Source organism: Heliangelus exortis, chromosome 1 (assembly GCF_036169615.1).
Source record: "Heliangelus exortis chromosome 1, bHelExo1.hap1, whole genome shotgun sequence".
Lineage (NCBI taxonomy): Eukaryota > Metazoa > Chordata > Aves > Apodiformes > Trochilidae > Heliangelus > Heliangelus exortis.
This window is the reverse complement of record NC_092422.1, coordinates 8,755,354-8,762,296: the sequence shown is the minus strand read 5'-3', so window position 1 is coordinate 8,762,296 and position 6,943 is coordinate 8,755,354. Positions and strand designations below refer to the sequence as shown.

The 6,943-nt window shown below is 36.8% G+C and overlaps 1 protein-coding gene across 2 annotated transcripts in view; it reads left to right on the top strand.

Moving 5' to 3' along the window:
* Positions 1 to 1,615: 1,615 nt before the first annotated feature.
* Positions 1,616 to 6,943, top strand: part of GRM5 (glutamate metabotropic receptor 5) — a 262,928-nt gene continuing 257,600 nt past the window's right edge. The window contains exon 1 of one of the 2 annotated variants that reach the window (XM_071733437.1): positions 1,616 to 1,744. The gene's annotated coding sequence lies outside the window, so the exon portion shown is untranslated. The remainder of the gene's footprint in view (positions 1,745 to 6,943) is intronic. The other variant, XM_071733406.1, reaches the window with a different exon arrangement.

Below are 6,943 nucleotides of genomic sequence, written 5' to 3'. Positions count from 1 at the left end.
CATATGCACACACTGAGTCCCAATCAAGTAAACTATGGTTAGGATTTCTGATGTCTGCTATGGTAACGTGCATGTGTCCCTGACCATGGACCCTATTGAGTCAGGCACTGTGCAGATAAGAAGAAAAACTAATCTTAGTGATAGTAGATGGACTGTCACAGTACAGACAGAATGAATGCTTTGAGCCTTAATGGTGGCAGATTAGATTGTTAAATGGTACGTATCGGTATTACTCTGTCAGATTTAATGAAACCATCATATTTCTATGAATCCATTTAATGTGCAGCCCTCTAGAAGAGGTCATTCTCATTTCCTTTCTGGGTATAAATCACAGGTGTACTTTCCTGTTGTCCATGAAGTTGCACATATGTGTGTCAAGATTAGAATGAGACATCAGTTTGCTCTCTGGTCTTGTCTACAAAGGGAGGAAACTGAAATAAGAGGTAAAGGGAACATGTAGTGCATTGATAATCTTGAAGGCACTGATTCTTTTTTGAACTTGGAGTTAATTGCCTATTTGCTACTATGTTTCCATATAAATTTAAGCCTAATAATGCTTTGCAGACATCCCCCTTTTTAGGAAAAACTTGTGTGACACCAGAATCAGACCAAAGACTTCTTTTCCAAAAGCTACATTTTCATGGCAATATTTACTTTTAGAAGATGGAAAGAATGATGCTGATCCAGTGAACAAAGGTAATGGCACTCTTGTCTGTCTTAGAAATATTATAGAGGTGGCTCTTCAGGGAAAAGGAAAAAAAGATGGAAAGATAATTATATGTATATTGTGGCTGGCAAAGCTGCACAAGATTTCACAATCAAGGTCTTTCCAAGTAAATCACAATTACACTGAAAACTGCTTCTATGAAAAACATAATTGGGTAAAAATCTGGAAATTGAAGATTAAAAATAAGATACAAAACCTTAAGAGCTATGATAATGCCCCATTAAACCACTTATCTAGGGCTGAGGTGGATCTGCTATTATTTAAAGTCTTTAAATCAAGTTTTGAAGGCTTTCAGGAAGAGATGCTCTTACTTAATCCAAAGTCATGGGCTTTACTTAAGGAATTTCTGCATGAGAGTCTCTGACCTGTACTGTGTGAGCAGTCAGATTAGTTGATCATAATGGTCCCTTCTGGCCTTCAAATCTATCAATTTATTAAGCATCCTGCTGTAATGCTGTTATGTAGAGGCAATTTACATCAAGATCTGAAGAGCACTTAAATTAATTGTTTCATTAAAATCCATTTGAATGCTTTTACAACTTGATGCACACTACTTCTGGGTGCCTCACAGATTTTATCAGGAGATCTTCAGCCCCAAAGAATGTATTATGATTGCCTGGCCTGACTTGTTCATTAAGCTGGCCATAACAGAGTGCTCCTGGGGAGCCCTGACATCACGTCTGGTGCTCGTGTGTGGTTCCCTGGCTATCACTGGGAGGTGCTTCCCAGTGGCTTTGCTTATTACTCTTGTTGGCATCATGAGGAATGAGTTCAGAGCTGTGTGGGAGCAAATTTCAGATCTTTCATACACCTACAGCCTTATGCCAAAAATAAGATGCAATCATTTGTTTCCTAGGTGATAACTGCACCGAGCATGCTCAGTCCTTGCTGCCTCTAAAATGGTGAAGTATGTTATCAGCCTTTCTTGTGGTTCTTTTGAGGCAACGTCTCAAACAGCTTTTTCTACAGAACAAATGGCTTGTTGATTATGTACACATGGGAAAAAAATGTACTTGGGTTTGTACCTCAGTACTCGTTCTGGGCAAAAGTAATTTTATTCTATTTGTTTGCTTTTTCTGTGGTAAGTGAAGGGAAGACAGAGAAAGAAATGGAAGTTCTTAGGTTTCAAAATACTGGAAGATCTCTTAGATGTTTTTTCTTGATTGTCTGAATTTGGGTCTGTATGAGGGTGCAGATGTTCTAGTTTCAAGATTTTTTTTCTCATGCAGACATTGGAAGCTCATCAAAGCAGAATATCATCCAAGTGTGACTCCTTCTTTAAAGTATCTGAATGCCAAAAAAATATGTCAAGATATTTGCTTTACACTACTGCCCTTTGCAGGGGACAGTAAAGGGTAATATAAGATGTATATGCACATTCTTAACTATTTTGCCAGATTTTTTTTTTTACTTAATTATTTTATTTCCAATATTTTAAATATCTGCAAGTTTTGGAAATATGCAAAGAGTTTCTGAATTAATGAAATACTGTATTTCATTTAGTTGCTTACATTTCATTTTCATTTGCTATTGTTCTCTATACAGGTCTTTATTATTAATACAGGATTTTATTGGGAAGTCTGCTACAACCTTTTTCTTGTCAAAATCATATAATCACCATAGAATCAGAGAATGGTCTAGGCTGGAAGGGACCTTAGATATTATCTACTCCAGCCTCCCTGCCATGGGCAGAGATGCCTCTCATCTACACAAGGTTGCTCAAGGGTTCATGCAGCCTGGCCTTGAACACTTCTTCCAGGGGCGGGGCAGTCACAACTTCTCTGGGAAATCTGTTCCAGAGTTTCACCACCTTTGTACTAAAGAACTTCTTCCTAATATCCAGTCTAAACCTATTCTCCCTTGGTTTAAATCCATTTCCTCTTGTCCTATCACTGGACACTCTTTTTTTTCTGCTGATTTAATTTATGGATATTTTCATGATGATTATAAGCAAGAGTCTAATTCCAGAGTTTCATGCTCTCTTTTCTAGCTGGTGTCTAGACTTAGGATGAAGTTGTGAACAATCTCTGTGCTATAACATTGACTGCTAAAGTGAGGAGGAATTCCCAGTTTCACAAATTTAAAATGCACTCACTGTATCTTCCTCTTGCTATCTGTAGGGATTGGTATCTGCACTTGCACATCTGATGTGTGTCTGTATGTACGTATGAGAGGGAATTTCTTTGAGGATCCATGCAAACCTTTTGCATTTTATACTTTCTGTGTAAACTGATTTCAGTACACTCGGCCTAAAAAAACAAACAAAAAAAACCCAACCCAAAACAAACAGAAAAAAGTTGGTAGATTGACTGATGAATTTCCCCCCCACAGAAATCAGAGGATTGATATGAAATTGAAGAAAAGACCAGGTCAAAAAATATGTGGAGCTAACTACCTTTGTTTGGTTCGTTGTTTTTCTTTTGGTTTGGTTTGGTTTTTACTTGGGTTTTTTTGCTTGATACAAAATCCTGATTGTTTTAGGTTCAGGAGAAGGTCACACAACAAGATGATAATCTGCAGAGCTTTGCAGGATGGTAGAATACCCATAAAATATAATTTACACAGACAGTTGTGATATTAAAACCTTGGAGGACTGCAGTTTACAAGACTGCAACAGAACAAAGTTGTGTGTCTCAGAGGGCATGGGTTTAGAAAAGAGAACACTGTTTCTTAAATTACATTTTGATATTGCATCTTGTTATGAACTGAGTTGTCGAAAAAAATAATCAATTTATATCACAAAAAGCCAAAAGTGAGGTGTGATGAATATTGCTTATTATATCAATTTATCTGATGCTAAGTTGATGTTGAGTCTACGTCTATGTTGAGTTGTAAAGACAAAGCCTGGAATATTTGGATGATTAAGGTTATTTTTGTGATTTTCCTGTTATTATAAAACTTTCTTATATGTTCCAGAAGCAATGAATAATTTGCTTTGGACTACAGGAGTAACTTGTTTTCAGTCAATGCAAACAGCACTTATTATCTTTAGAAAGAATTTCTTGAGTATGATCACAGAGATAATATGACAAAGTACATTCTTCAAATCTTTAAATAAGAAAATTTTTACCCAATTGGTTGTACTCTGCAATTCCTTCAGTCTTCTTCCACACTTAACTTTTGCTCTTTAGATTAATTCCTTGACTAAAATTATCAAGAGCATTTCTGAAGAATACACAGGTGTCCTCTTGCTGCTAAAAGAATGTCAGCAGTGTCAGACTCAAAGACAGGATGAAAATGATTTGTGCCCAAAGATTAAAAAAAATAAAAGAAATCTAGGGTGATACATCTTGAGCAAATGGTTCCATCGTTGTATCAGCAAAGCTTTCACATCCTTGGTCTCAAAGATGTTAAACTCTGCGTAAGGAAAATCATGCTGCTTGATGAGTAAAGAAAAAAATAGCTTTGGGAAATCAGCCTAACAACTGAATCAGCCTGACAAACTGAAGCCTTTACTAGGAAAATACCAGGATTGCCTCAGAAGGCAAGAGCCTGCTCAAATATGGTCCTAACAAACAGACCATATTATGAGAATTTTGTTCCTCTAACTCCATTGTCGTTAACAGCCCAGCAGACAGAGCAATGTTTTGAGACCAGTTTATATATGAACTGTGACTCTGTGAATGGGAGTTGTGAATTGTTTCTTTTTTCTGTACAGTTTTAATCTCTGCATAAAACAATACCCCTTTGCCTTTCTTGAAGTAACATATATGTAGGCATTACTACAGTTTTGTCATTACATATAACCACTGGTCTTCTATGTCATGTCCTCCAGTCACTGGAGAGATTAAAGTCTTTCTCTTTCTTAGATTTGGCCTTTAGTTTCATATTGTTTACACTTATGCTTTTTATTCAGTGGAACCTGGCTCAGGACCAATCAAGAACCCATCTGCCTATATTTGTAATTTTCCATCCTAGTGCAGGCTTTAGATATTATGCGGTTTTAACAAGGCCCCTGTTCTTCTCACTCCAGCTTCACATCAGGTAATTAGGAAATGGTAAATTTTAGTTTACTTCTCTTGTAATTTATTATTTTAGAAATAAATCACCACTTTTAAGAAAAGTGTGGGAAGCAGACAGGTAAAGATTTGGCCTTCTCTAAAGATCTACTAGGAACATGGAGAAGAGACTCCTGATTTCTAATACCAGCCTAGGAGCATTGTATTTCTGTTCCTAGCTGGAAAAAAAATAGACTGATTTGTTTCTACCAAAATACAGGCTGAGCATGATTTCATTGCTTCCTTACTCATTCTTCACCTTTTTTTTTCACCTCTACTTCTCTCAGAGATGATCCAAGTACTCATCCATTGACCTTCTTGAGAAGCAGAATTGAAAGCAAACACTTTTTTTCATGTATAATTTTTCTTTTTTTTTTTTTTTTTTTTTTTTTCTTTTTCCATCCTATTTAAGTCTGCAATTATCTCTCGGAACTTCTTGGGGACCACAGTGGGATTTTTCACATAGCTTCTTAAGATCAGAATCCATACTGGGAATCGTAGTGGGGTCGCACTGTGATAAGCATTTCTGTCAACTTCAATGCTGTGGGAGTAGATGCATTAGAAATATCTACAATAGGGTAGGTTTGACAAATTAATAGTGCAGGCTGTTCTTCAGCACACCATGTCTCTGAGCTGCTTTAATGCAAAGCCTAATGTTTGAACACAGAAAAAGTGAAGAAGCGAACGTTTAAGCTTCATATTCAGTTTCATATTCAGTGGCTCATACTGGGGAAAAACAGACAGTTGTTCCACTCTCTCCCCAAAAAGAAATTTATACCTGGATCTTGAAAATTACTTAACTGGGCAGTTTGCTCAATACTGTTTTTTCTTTTAATGAAAAAAAAATATTATATATTCATCCCATGTAACTGTAAGAGTTTCTAAGATAGGTATCTGCTCCTCAAGTTAGTTTTACTTCTATAGATAAGTCAGTCTTCAGGTAAAATCCATTCAAGCTATTTTAGGGATTAATTACATCATTTAAGACCCAGTCCCTATCCACTGATTATGGAGGAAGTATAGATGACCAGAAGTAGACATCATGTTAAAGTATTCTATGTCTAATAAAGTGAGTTCCACTGTGTACTCATTCACATTTCCTAAGCCCTTCATGTTTGCACATTACTGGAAATAATTTTGATCCATCAGCAATGAGATTATTCAGCCAGCACACTACCATGGCACAACACTTTTGGCCTTGATTGAAGACACCAGAGGACATATGGGTGGAGCCCTAGGTATAAGTAGAATATGACTGCTCAACAGTAGTTATGTCTTAATATGGCAGCCCTGGACATCAAGTGTCACAATAGCACCCAGCAACCAAGCTGCTTTTCTTTTACTTGTATCTTGTTTTAGTGGGCATTGGTAGTCAAATTAAAAAAAAAAAAATCTTTTTATATGAGGAAAGTTTGGTTATTCTAAGAAGCAAGCAGTTTTACAGAGCAAACTTATTTGATATTTGCTTACACAGGTATACCTAAGGGAAAAGTAGCACAATATGTAAGTGAAGGAATTGCACCTGGGACTTAACTATAGTTCAGCATAATTTATCTACTCATTTTCTGGAATGAGAAAAATAGAACTCACAAACTCAAGAGCTTGCTCAGTGCTTGAAGTCATGTCAACAAAAAAATTCTGGCTTCCTCAACAGGCCATGCAAAAACATAATTTGGAAGAAGCTGTAAATTTGTGAACAATTGCCATTCACATTGTTTAATCTCAAAAAAATAGTATTCTTCAAAATACAAAGACTTTTTTTGTCCACTCAGTGTTTCTATGGTAACTACAGTAATTGTTTACCTAGGAAAGCACTACTGGGAATTCATAATTTAAAACTATACACCATATACTGCTGGTCTTACTTCTCTTCTCATCTCTTTTCTTTGATGTCCTACAGGAGGAGGAGGGACTGAAATTATTCTGTGTCTCTGACCCTGGCCACTTTTACAGGTTTTCCTTCCCAGGTGATGTTTTACACAGAAAGAGCTAAAAGCAAGGGGATGGAGCTGGCTCCAAATCACCTTCTGTGGTAGGTGGACTGCCAAGCAGCCACATGATGGTCCTAGCCACAGTAGCTGCTGGAGCAAGGTTGTATTGTGCTATGTTTTTCTGTCTTTTTCCAATCCACTTTGTTCTTGGAGGGAACAGGAATCAGATCACATTGTCAGCAGGAGGAATAAGCTGGCCAAAACCAGCTAGAAATAAGTGTTTCAGC